This window comes from Esox lucius, chromosome 21 (genome assembly GCF_011004845.1).
Source record: "Esox lucius isolate fEsoLuc1 chromosome 21, fEsoLuc1.pri, whole genome shotgun sequence".
Lineage (NCBI taxonomy): Eukaryota > Metazoa > Chordata > Actinopteri > Esociformes > Esocidae > Esox > Esox lucius.
In genome coordinates, this window is record NC_047589.1 from 9502146 (window position 1) to 9515810 (window position 13665).

The 13665-nt window shown below is 41.7% G+C and overlaps 1 protein-coding gene across 1 annotated transcript in view; it reads right to left on the bottom strand.

Moving 5' to 3' along the window:
* The window catches only part of htr5ab (5-hydroxytryptamine (serotonin) receptor 5A, genome duplicate b), a 44699-nt gene extending 33051 nt beyond the window's left edge, over positions 1-11648 (bottom strand). The window contains exon 1 of the mRNA XM_010885478.3: positions 11491-11648. The gene's annotated coding sequence lies outside the window, so the exon portion shown is untranslated. The remainder of the gene's footprint in view (positions 1-11490) is intronic.
* Positions 11649-13665: the final 2017 nt, after the last annotated feature.

The window sequence follows — 13665 nt, forward strand, 5'->3', positions numbered from 1 at the left end:
ACCAATAAAAAGGTACGTGCAGTTTTATAAAGAGCCATGTTCACTCTTTCCCACCTGAAGTTACTCAAGCAAACCGCATTGAACAGCACCTCAGAGTCTGACCTGCAGTACTATTACATGTTTGGGTTTTGGAGTACAGTACGTCACCCTGTTAATCCTGTGTGTGTGGCATATACAATTAATCCAAAACCAGATCATTTGGATCACGTTTCGACTTAAACCTTGGATTCAAAACTAAAGCCTGTTTTTGGTCTTGTTTTTGGTAACGCTGCATGATCTTTTAACAGTCCACTAGATGCAAACGACACATCACTGCATCCTGCACATCACCACTTCTCTCTTTTTCGTGTCCACTTTCTACTCCCTTTTTTCTCCTCTCCAATTTCATAATACATAATTGCACTTTCTGTGGCCCTGTTAAATCTCAACAGACATTCCTTGTAGGCGGTTGTGCATATCAATTATGCTATTTCACTTTTCCACTCACCTGATGACCTCAGTTACACTTTGCAGGAGCCCGAGCCGCCTGAGGGAGTTGCTAGAGTGTGACCAGAGTGCGATGTCCCCGTTTACAATGCCTCCCCGCTGCCCAGATGATGGTAGCCAATTTGCACTGCCTTCGGGGCTTCCTAGCAAAATCTCGCATTCGAGAAGCAGAACTTTTGACAATTTAAGATTAGGTGAAAGTAGCAAGGGTCAACTATTAATGATTTACAATTCGGTAAGATGCTGCCTTCGCATACTTTGAAAAAAGTAACAAGACAGAGCTTTCAATTATTTAGTATTCAAGAAGAGGTGTGTTCATCGCTTACTATCTCATTGATTTTCTTATATGCCCTAAAGAGATTACAGTGGACTTCAGGAGAAACCCAGCCCCCCCCCGCCCCCCCCCCCCCATCACCCTGGGTGGTTCCCCAGTCGACTCTGTCGAGTCCATTCTCTTTCTGGGCCCCACCATCTCCCAGGACCTCAAGTGGGAGCTGAACTTCACCTCACTCACAAAGAAAGCACAGCAGAGGATGTATTTCCTGCGGCAGTTGAAAAAGTTCAACCTGCCAAAGACTATGATGGTGCACTTCTACACTGCCATCATAGATTCCATCCTGACCTCCTCCTTCGCCGTCTGGTACACTGCAGCCACTGCCAAGGACAAAGGCAGGCTGCAATCTGCCGCCTCTACAAGACCTACACACCTCCAGGACGCGGAGGCGAGCGGCAATGATTAGGGCTGATCCCTCTCACCCTGGAAATGGACTATTCAGAACTCTCCCCTCTGGTAGAAAGTTGAGGTCTGTCAGTACCAAAACCTCTTGCCACAAGAACAGTTTCCTACAGCAGTAGGCCTCATGAACATGCCCCTGGAGCCAAACTGACTATAGCCTGATCCCCACATACACAAACAACCCTCAACTGGACAAATCTATAACCCTCCCCGCATAAATACACAACCCTCAACTGAACAAATCTATAACCCTCCCCACATGAATACACAACCCTCAACTGGACAATTCTTGCTCCTTACAAATTTTGTAGTACATTTCTTATTAATTTATTAATGCTCAGTCTGCTGTTTTAATGTTCAGTCCTCTATTCTTATTTGTTTTTATTTCTTTCGTACTAAATTGCTGCACCAACAGACCAGAACAAATTCCTAGAGTGTTGTGAAATGTCCTGATTCTGATATATGTGTATGAATATACAGCTCCAGAAAGAATTAAGAGACCACTGCACCTTATTCTTTCCTTTTCAAAAAAGTTGAAAAGAGAGGTTTTGAGTGAGGAACAGAAGTGTTCAATTTGCAGTGGTCTCTTAATTTTAACCCCTTCTGTTTCTCAGTCAAAACCTTTCTTTTCAATATTTTTGGAAAGGAAAGAAAAAGGTACAGTGGTCTCTTAATTTTTTCTAGAGCTGTATGAATAGATGTACAATGATGAGCCAAAACATTTTGACCACCTGCCTAATATGCTGTTGGTCCTCTGCGTGCTGCTAAAACATCATGAACCTGCCAAGGCATGGATCGGATGCATGAATCAGATTGACATCTAGGGAATTTGGAGGCCAGGGCAACACCCCGAAATCCTCTCAAACCACCATTCCTGAACAATGTGTGTAGTGTTGAAGGGCACATTATCCTGCTGAAAGAAGCCACTGCCATCAGAGTATACCATTGCCATGAATGGGTGTACCCGGTCTGCGACGATGTTTAGGTCGGTGAATTGCCGGACACAGGGTTTCCCAGCAGAACTTTTCCCTGAGCATCACACAGCCTCCACCGGTTTGTTGTCCTCCCACAGTGCATCCTGGTGCCAAACGTCCCGCTGTAAACTTCCCAGGCAACCTTCCACTGCTCCCAGGTCAAGTTCCAATGCTCGCGTGCCTATTGTAGATGCTTTCAACCGTGGACAGGAGTCATCATGGGCACTCACACCGGTTTGTGGCAATGTAGCCCCAAAAGAAGCAGGGTGTGATGCACTGTGTTTTGTGACTCATTCCTCCCGTAACCATCGTAAAATGTTTCGTGACTTGTTCCACAGAATATCTTCTGTCGTTTCGGACCAGACGGGATAGCCTTTGTTGCCCTCGCGCATCGATGTGTCTTGGGTGCCCAACACCCTGTCGCTGGTTTGTGTTTTGTCCCTCCTCGGACCACTGTTGGTAGGTACTTACAGTGCCAGATGCTCTGGCTTGGTTGTCTGACCATATGAATTTGTCCCTTGTCAAAGTCAGGTTTTTACTCCTGCCCTGTTCTCCTGCATCCAACATGGTGACTGCGAGAAACTGATTGTTTGCTTTCCATTTAATCCACCCAGATCTTGACATGTGCCCTGTTAGGAGACAATATTAATGTTATTCATCCACCTGTGAGTGGTCATAATGTTTTGGCTCATCAGTGCATACGTACATCCAGCTGTTCGTGTTTTTTAGGTGGAGAAAGTGGGAAAGGTTTTTACAGAATGAGAAGTGCACTCTGGACCACCCTAAGCCAGTCCTGGAGATTCTTTCATGATGACATCTTTGAGCTGTTACAAGTTAACATCAGCAGGGATTAGCCCAGGGTTCCCTAAAAGGGCGGTGGAATTGGCAAGCAATCTAACATGGTTGAGTTGTCTCGTCATGCTCTAGCGACTCCTTGTGGCGACTTTGGCACCTGGGCGGTCTATCGAGGAAGATTTCCAGAGAGTACATTCATTCTGCCGAGTGTGGTCTAGACTTCTAGGTTGAGCGAGCAGTGTGTTAACACCCAAAACGGCATTGGATATGTTTTAGAACAAAACGTTGACAACAACCTTGTGCTGGAATGAAACAAAGCGTAAGTCATGACTGGGTTAGAATGAAATTGGGGAGAAAAAACAGTAAGTTTGAACAGTAACTCACTATCAGAATATCATAGGTGGTACAGTGAATAGGAAGTAAAAGAGCTGGTAATGTATTTGTGATGATGTTATTGTTTAAAGTGATGAGTTGGATTGAGTATCCATGATCCAGGTGATATATGATTGAGATGATTAGATGTCGCATATTATGCTGATATTGTTAACGTCAGTGTGATCATTTGCAGAAAAGTCCTCATACAGTCTGGGTTCGCAAGGCCTTCTTAAATAAAACAAGTCTGTAACATTGTACATGGAGGCTGGACATGGGCGCAGGGAGAATGGAGGACGTTAATAAAGTAATAAAAATGTAACAGAACTAAAACAGGAAAACAAAACAAAACGTTCCAAACTATGACCCTCAAGATACATGAGAAAATAAATAACTTAAATAGGGACAGCGATTAGGAACACAGCTGAGGGAAAGAACCATAATGAACAGGTGTCGGTGCTCCAAATCAGAGACAGAGGGCATTGGGTCTTCCTGGCAGGCCTCCCGGGCCAAGACATGACACTATCTCAGTAGAGCAATGGGAAAAAAAGTATTTACAGGACAACTAACATCTTATTAGAAGAACTGGATTACACTGGGTAGTGTTTTCATTGTATACAGCTCCGGAAAAAGATTAAGACACCAATGCACCTTTTTCTTTCCTTTCCAAAAAAGTCAAAGAGGAAGGTTTTGAGTGAGGAACAGAAGGGTTAAAATTAAGAGACCACTGCAAATTGAACGCTTCGGTTCCTCACTCGAAACTTGTTTTTGTGTTTCTGTCTGTGTGTGTCTGTGTTCTCTCTGTGTGTGTGTGTGTGTGTTTGTGTGTGCGCGCGCACAAGCATCTGTGGAAAAAGTACAGGTCTGTAAAATGAAGTAGTGTCTCCCAGCCAGGAAACACAAGGCCAGGAGCTAAACTGCACCCGGAGCAGAGGTAGAGGCTAGAGCTGCTTCTCAAATGGCCCTCCATTCCTCATTCCGTGCACTACTTTTGCAAGTTGGGCCCTAGTCAAAAGCTAGTGCGTTAAATAGGAAATAGGGTGCCATTTAGGGCTTACCCTCAAGGCCAGAGGCTGGAAAATGCACAGCCACAAGAAGGAATTAAAGGCGGGTTCCTCACTCAAAACCTTCCTTTTGAACCTTTTTGGAAAAAGATTCAGTGGTCTCTTAATTTTTTCTGAAGCTTTAAAATTGCATCTGCACTAAAGGGGAGTATCCTAAAAAAAAACACTGGTGTCTTCAGCATTTGGCCACAACCAGGTTGGCCAAAAAAAACAACACCTGTTGATGACAGGAAAAATAGCAGAGCTTAAAGAAACAACCATAAAATAAGTGTCAGTTTAATTACCAACAATCTCCAGAATGCTGGGGTGAAAGTTTCACAATTTACTGTTTACAGAAGACTTCAGCAGCAGAATTACAGAATTAAGGCCACACTACAAGATGCAAACCTTTTATCAGTGCCAAAAACAAAAAGGTAGATTAGAATTACTTAAGTAGAGATTAGCCAGTACCATTTGGAACATATGGACATATGAGGTGAATATTTATCAAAGTGATGGGTTAGCAAAACTGGAGAAGAACTTCAGATTATCCAAAGCATACCACCTCATCTGTGAAGCATGGTGGAGGTAGAGTCATGGTGGAGGTAGAGTCATGATGGAGGTAGAGTCATGATGGAGGTAGAGTCATGGTGGAGGTAGAGCCATGGTGGAGGTAGAGCCATGGTGGAGGTAGAGCCTTGGTGGAGGTAGAGTCATGGTGGAGGTAGAGCCATGGTGGAGGTAGAGCCATGATGGAGGTAGAGCCATGATGGAGGTAGAGCCATGATGGAGGTAGAGTCTTGGTGGAGGTAGAGTCATGGTGGAGGTAGAGTCATGATGGAGGTAGAGTCATGGTGGAGGTAGAGTCATGATGGAGGTAGAGTCATGGTGGAGGTAGAGCCATGGTGGAGGTAGAGTCTTGGTGGAGGTAGAGTCTTGGTGGAGGTAGAGTCATGGTGGAGGTAGAGCCATGGTGGAGGTAGAGCCATGGTGGAGGTAGAGCCATGATGGAGGTAGAGTCTTGGTGGAGGTAGAGTCATGGTGGAGGTAGAGTCATGATGGAGGTAGAGTCATGGTGGAGGTAGAGTCATGATGGAGGTAGAGTCATGGTGGAGGTAGAGCCATGGTGGAGGTAGAGCCATGGTGGAGTCATGGCGTTGGCATGCATGGCTGCTTCTTGCCAGGCTCACTCATCTTTATGGATGACTTAATGAATGATGGCAGCAGCAAAATTAATTCAGAAGTGTAGAGAAGTGTCTTGGTTACCAATATACAGGAAATGCCACTAGACTCATTGGACGGCCCCATCACACTGCAACAAGACAGTGACCAAAAACACACTGCCAATGCCAAGGAATTAATCTGGGTAAAAAATGCTAAATGTTTTGGACATACCAAGTCAATATCATTTAAATCAGATTGAACATGCATTTTACTTGCTGAAGAGGAGACTGAAGTCAGAAACTCAAAATGGCTTAGTAAAGCATCTCAAGTTTATACCTAGAGTTTGGTGGTTATTGCATGCAAGGAATTTTGCGACTGTATGCTTGCTTTAATACATGTTCAATTGTCCCAATACATATGCTTGCATTACATTGGGGCATGGAACTCTGAAAGTCCTGTTATTCTTAGTTGGTAAAACACAAGTTGAAATGGACAGAAATGTGACAGTCTGTACTTTTCCCTCATATTCATCTTGTAATCGTATTTTGATATGCCTTGTGTGTACATCAACACTGGCAGTTTGGACTTGAGAATTGTGCCAATGCTTATAGAGGACATTGTACGTCATGTCTTATGTTAGTGTGTACCCCATCTCAGGAAGAGTAGCAGCTGTTTTTGGCAGTGGCTATTGTGGCTCCTAATGCCTATCCAAGTCTAAGCAATTGAAATTAGGGGCAAAACAGATGGAACAAATGGGACAGTTGATTGGTTAGAAAAAGGGTCCTGTCCATTTCCAACAATAATTAGGGAGGACACCGGGGGGGGGGGGGGGGGGGTTTGGGGGGGTTGGGGGTGGAGGGTAATTTTCGGAGAGACAGCAGGGATTATTTAAAAAGTCAGTAGATAAACTCACTTTTTATTTTGGCAACTCTATTTACGACCAGTAAGGAATTGTTCCTGCTGGATATTTCGGATGATAGCATTGAACATTTAATTATAGACATATCCAACACAATTTTTGAAATACATAGTTATCAGTTCATCATCAAGTTGTCAATGTTGTGATAATTAGTGACATAAAAATGTTAGCTAGTATGTCATCGAACAGCTTTTCTGAAACTTCAGTGGAAACATTGTTATTTTCAGGTAGTTGGTTAGCGATGTAACAAAAATAAATTATTGGTGGTGGGCTACCTGAAAGGATATATTTAATAGCAAAATGCACCATTGTTTTCCCGGGCGTTTACATTTTTCACTTCAGAATGAATTCTGCGGTTTCGTCTGAGTGTCTATGAAGAAACCTTAACTGGCCTTTGATCAACTAGCAAAGTTGTTCATAATTCTTTCACCTGCACTGCCCTAAACCTCATTCAAAGATTTCCTCCTCACAACCCTTTATTGTTACCAAGTCCCATGTGAGGGACGAATACCACTCCCCCATTGTTATAAGAACTGTGAAAAAACATTCTGCACATAAGAGCTCTGTTATGGTTACAAGGGGGTTCCCCATTATTTGAAGAGGGTTGCAACCCAGATAACTGATAAATGTTGATTTTAAATGTCATACATAATACATTTATGTTGTGTTTTCTAATGCGACTTGTTAGATATAAGTGAATTACTTCATTCATAATGGTGTATACACTATCCATTACATTTCAAAGGGGATTCCAGTTCCACTCAGATTCCACTACGCTCGACTGTCTTTGGGAATGCCTAACTGATTTAAAGTAAGAAATTACTGACTTTCTGGATGAGTGAATATTGTCCAGAAACCCTGGAGTCAGGCACACTTCCGCTGCATAGATCACATCTTTTGAAATGAGGGTGCTTTGGGGACAGCTTGTTTCCACCGAGGTGTGCATGCTCCAAAGATACTGTGGCGGTTCCGCTCCCCAGAACTGAAAACAGGGCCTCTCCCAGATTGATGTGCGTGATTACCTATTGTGTATCAGATTACACCGGCGCTCATCCATAATCCCCCTGCCTGGCTATCTGCTGGGAGTGCTTAGCTGTGTTCGAGATACGCTCTAGTCACGTCCTAATTGGCACGATGTTCCCAATATAGTGCCCCACTTCAGAGTACATGCACCCTATACACTGCAGTGCACAATTTATTGACACACTCCTGGTATGGGGAATAGAGTGCCGTTTCAGACTTGGAATCTCTATGTTGCGATATCTCTCTAAGGCCATGATGAAGATCTATCCAACCAACACAAGGGCCCACCGATCGGGGGTGGGGGGGGTGGGGGGTGGGGTTTGTGTGCATGCCTCTTCTCTCGCTTATTAGGATGTAAGATGAGAGCCATGAAATTGGACGCACAAACATCTGAGATGACAATCAAACATTGGCTATTCACTGAAAAAGCTAGGATCCAAAATGCCGTCTGCTAACCACAAATGACATTCTGTAGAACCTGGGGTGGCTTGTGTTTTTCTTTATAATACAACAGGTGCTTAGGAGTGCTGAAACCTTTCTTTCTTTCTTTCTTTCTCTCTCTCTCTCTCTCTCTCTCTCTCTCTCTCTCTCTCTCTATGGACCTCACACACACACACTTGAGGTAATTTAATTGAGTCCATAAATCATATTTAGGATTCAAAAAGGGATTCAAATATTTGGACAAACACACGCCCACCCACACAATTTGTGTTTTACAATGCCTGGGAACAATTGTGCTCATTAAAAATCCTATTTTCCTTAACCCCAACATTTTAAAAGGCAATGACTTAAAATGATCTTGTATTGCAATGTTTAACATTTTTCTAGATAAAATAATGATGAAAAAAGGTGAAAATGTGACATTAGGTTATTGGTATTTGTTCATAGTCAATGGAATTTGCGTTTATAGTTTGAAATGGCACATGTTTAAATGATATGTTATGAGTTGTTTTTACCAAGAGTTGTGAAAATGTAACAGCAACAATACAAAATAAACAAGAACTGTAAAAGCAATTACTAAATGACACAATTTCTAATTGTATTCAATGCAGAGTGACGATTGCTTCATAAATATATGCATTGTATGATTTTCACTTACTACTGTAGGCTTCAAACTAACCTAGTAGCTGAAGCATCTGACAAGCTTTCTAGATTAAATCCCCAAGCAAGCAAGGTGAGAAGTCTGTTGCAAATTCCCTGAGCAAGGCGTTTAAACTTAACTGCTTCTGGGTTGTTGTTGAAAATTAGAATGTGTTCTCAGTCGTATTTACCTGATAAAACAAAACTGAAGATAATGTATGTATGTAATACGATCAGCCATAACATTATGACCACTGACAGGTGAGGTGAATACAACTGATAATCTTGTTATCATGGCACCTGTCAGTGGGTGGGATATATTAGACAGCCAGTGAACGTTCTTTCCTCAAAGTTGATGTTTTAGAAGCACGATGAGCAAGCGTTAGGATCTGAGCGACAAGGGCCAAACTGTGATGGCTTAAATGACTGGGTCAGAGCATCACCAAAACTACAGCCCTTGTGGGGTGTTCCCGGTCTGCAGTGGTCAGTACTACGGTTGGGTACCGTTCGCATTTGAACCGGTACTGGTAACGGTACCTGGAATTCAGTACTTTTGTAGTGCTAACGTCAGCTGCAGCTGCTGTGGCAACTTGGCTTTCATGCTATCAAATACGGTACATGCTCAGTTTTAAGAAATACTTTGTGTTGGACCAGGACCCGGTGTTTCCTCAGGTAAGTCATGTTGCCATGGCCAGCTTTGCATTTCGCATCACAAATACTGCAGCGAGCATTGTCTGCGTCAAGTTTTGAAAAGTGTAACCACACTTTCGGACCGCTTTCAGCTTGCCATTGCCCTGACTCCATTGGTGTTGAACATGGAACAAGCTGTAGGGGTGAGGTAATCCCGCTCTTGTAATCTGGCTCTCATAGACTGTCTCTCTCTCTCTTTCTCTCTACTCTCTCACCCAGATGCGCTCTCAGGTACCGTAATTTGGCAGGATAATGCACCCTGCCACAAAGCAAAAATGGTTCAGGAATGGTTTAAGGAACACAGTGAGTTCAAGGTGTTGATTTGGCCTCCAAATTCCCCAGATCTCAATCCAATCAAGCATCTGTGGGATGTGCTGGACAAGGAAATCTGATCCATGGAGGCCCCACCTCTCAAATTACAGAGAGGTCAAACTGTGATTTTTTTTTTTTTGTCAAGTAGGACCTGGCCAACAAAAAAGAGACATATGCAGTGAAACATAAGACAAAACAACACTAAGCCCTGAAACAGGGCCCTTTCACAGAAAAATTCAAAAGAGCAGTTTGCAAATGTGTGTTCAGATTATCTAATTTCAGGTACTTGTAAAACACAACTCCGTTCTTGTTTAGCTGATTATATTAAATATCGTTTTGCTGTCTTGGACAGTAGGGTCCATGACACTGCGTTGTGAATTGAGGACGTAAATATGTTGGCAGCTCCCTTAAGACAGCCCGGTACAAACAATGTACAACCAAGCCTGTCGCCATTCAGCTAAAGATGGGCGTCTCGTGTTTGTTAAAAATCAGTGCAGTGTGATTGAATGTGTTTAGTATACACAGGCAAGACCCTGGGGCATTCATGAACACAGTATTACCATTACCCATGAACACAATATTGCCATTATCCAACAAACGCAACAAAAACAGTGGCTGGAACAAAGCCTTTTCTACCTTGAAATGAAAATCAAGACCACCTAAAGAAATACAAAAAACAGCTTAGGTGTAAGCCTTTTAGTAAAGCTGTTGAATGTGGGGCTTAAAAGAGAGTGCTTCATCACAGTGAAATCCCAAGTTAACAATAAGCTTTGGCAAAGCTTCTCTAATGATATTTCATCCTTTCTGTGCCATGTTTACCTTCAGAACTGGTAAGGACACTAAATATGTGCTATAAACCTGTACACCTGTCCAATAGAAAGAAATGTCTAGGATGATGCGATACTGTATATATAATGACATTACACGTGTCCATCTACTGTACCGCATTAGAAAACAGATCCGTTCTCCATCCCATGGGGACAGGGGTAGTAGCAATTCCTATGCATTCGGTTTATTTGCATTCTCCACATGTGCACCTCATTAGTATCTCTCTTTTCCAAGTGGCAACCTATTTTCTATATAGTGCTCTACACTCGTCCAAAGTAATGCCCCCGAACAAGGAACAATAGGGGATTCATTTCAGGATGAAAGTGTGTCTCCAGCAGCTGGTTTTTAATCAAAATACCCTTTGTATTAACTGTCACTGGTGCAATAACAAACATCAAGTCATACAGCTTTCCTATGTAGAATGATTACAGGCTAGATGTCTTGGTTCATTTTTTAATGAAGAGACTTCAACATTTCAACAGGTAAAATTAAATATAGTAAAGGTTATTATGGATATTACTATTAATAGTAAGGTTTGTCTTCCGGCATTCATATCAACCATAGCTTCACAGTGGCTTACAACCTTTTTTACCAAAATATTCTTGGAGTACAACTAAAGTACCTCCTCATGTGCATTTTACCAGTAAGCCTATAGTCCCATTAGTCTTTGCACATAACCCGTGGATAGGCCAAGTTCTCCTTGACCCCTTTTTGGGAAACGTTGGCCAATAATATACAATAACTTCGTCAGAAAGTCCACTGCCCAACGATATAAAAGCTTACGCCACAAGTATCCATTAAACTTACGACATACATTAACTGAAAAGGGTCATTGAACGGACGGTTGCTTTACCCATTGGTCAGTTAAACAGAACTTGACTAATTTGGCAGAAAGTCTGGCCGAAGCAAATGAAATATGTTTGAGTTTACCGTCACATAACCTTAAGTCTTAATGTCAGATGTGGAACAATATGGTAACGCTTCATTTTTTTTAATTTTTCTTGCGGCAGATTATTAGAACAAAATATTAAACCACGCACTGAATATGCTCTTTCAGATATTACTTACCCCACATCTCAGAATAAACGAGTCCTACATTGAAAAAGAACGGACCGATCGCTCAATCGTTCGCTTTTCCATGTGTTCACTTGTTACTTGTGGAGTATGGTTACAGTTAATGATAGCAGCACCGACGAGATACAGCCGTGGTTTTGGAATGAACCATATCCAACAAATGGGGGAGATACGTCCATTACCGTGGCTGTTCACTAGGAGAAAATCCGTGTATTTAACCTCTTATCAGAATTACGTATGTTATGTGATGGTTATTATTTTGAGAAGGTTACGTTTTTTTTTTACATCATTTTAGTACAATAATCTTGCCCGTGCAAGTTATTCCTGTACAAAAGCTGCTTAGTAAACTGTACAATTTATTCTATATCAAAGGTGCTCAGTAAACAGTACATTTTGTTTATTATCATATCATGCTTGATAGGAACCGCCGTCAAAGTGTTTGAAAATTACATCAAACAAGGACCACCCCGTAATTATGGTCCCTTACCAATCTCAGAAGATATCATTCTGCATAATTAATTAATTTTCTAACAAAAGCAATTTTTCGAAAAAAAACACGTGGGTGAATTTAATTTATAATCAAGTTTCTTGCGACTGAACATGATTAGAATTTTCCACCAGGGCACCTCTGCGCTGTTCTGGAAATTCTTTAAAACTCTGGATTCATGGCTTGATTAAATCCACAACGTTCACTACCAGCACCCATCGTCCACAATACAAAAAGGACTGAAAGCTTAACAAAAAGTTATAAGATTATTATTAATTCAGATTTTGATAATTGATCGATTTTTTTTTCCTGTAGCCAATTAGATTTGACAGTGCAATTTAGTTTACAGAGTCAAACCTCATACTTTCAAGGTGACAAGACTGTGTAGCTTTGAGCTGAACCTCACAAGTCCATCTTTGTGAGTAAAAGACAACTGGATATTTGAGGTGCTGACATGAGTCAGAGCTTTGCTGTCCGTTCAGCACCACAAGCGGGCTTTGTTAAATCGGCACCATGGACAACAGCCACTAGCCTTCATTCTTTACAAGCGCCCGCTCCTTAGGGGTTTTACAATCCATCTGGGTGGGGACGTTTATTTTTGAGTGAATTCTGTAGGTCTAGGCCTACCTCCCCAACGTGTTCTCCTGGTTAATAATTCTTTTAAATTCTACCCTGTAGGACTGAATGTAATATCCTACAGTGGTTTCCTGGTTCATTCAGTTTCATACAATGAAGAATAGGCTATTGCCGGTAAAGGTATTCCTCAAGTTAATGTCTTTTATACGTTTCATGGGTGTGATTAGTCTCTATTTTGGGCTTATCAAGTTATGCTCAAGAGATCTCATCAAAGCAATCATTTTAGTAACTTTAGTTCACTTTTAACGATAGGCTACGAGAAAAGCAATGCAATATAAAGAGATGAAAATCGTAAGAATATCTTAATTCAGATTGTAACCCTAATCTTTATTTAAACTGCAAAAGCAATCTATCATAAATCAGCAAGTCGTGATGTGAACTGAATAAGGAATGCAATGATTGGCCTTTTCCTGTCCCACTTGAGCTTATTGCAGCCAGTTATCATAACGGCTAGGTTTAGCACTTAAACTATTTTAAATAAAAGTGTTCACAAACCTGCACAATATCTTAATTGTGAATGTTGTAGAAACATTTACTTTTATGCAAAAGTGTCTACATTGAATATATACACTAAACGGAAATGTCAATGTAAACTGTCAATCCCATGACTCATGAGCTGAAATAATTATTCTCAAGTCTTGTGCAGAATTTTCTTTACATGCCTGTTAATGAGCACGTATGCTTGGCCAAGATAACCCTTCCAAAGAACAGGTTTGGCATATCAAGAGGTATGATCATAACACAGGTGCAGTTTTTGCCCAGGACAGTAAAAAGGCCCCTGTAAGATTGGCATTCACCATGCCGTAAGTGTCAGAAGTTGTGTAAGGGAACATGCAATCGGCAGTATGCTCAACCGACCTCACAACTTCTGATGACAGGTAACCATGACAGCCCATTGTGCTTGCAGATCCGGCATCTTCTACCGCACAATTGTCTGAAACGGTCACTCTGGCTGCTGATAAAACGGTGGGTTTGCAACAGAATACTTTTTACACAAGCAAATTAAAGAATTTTTTGGCACATACAGAATAATATATAATAAAAAC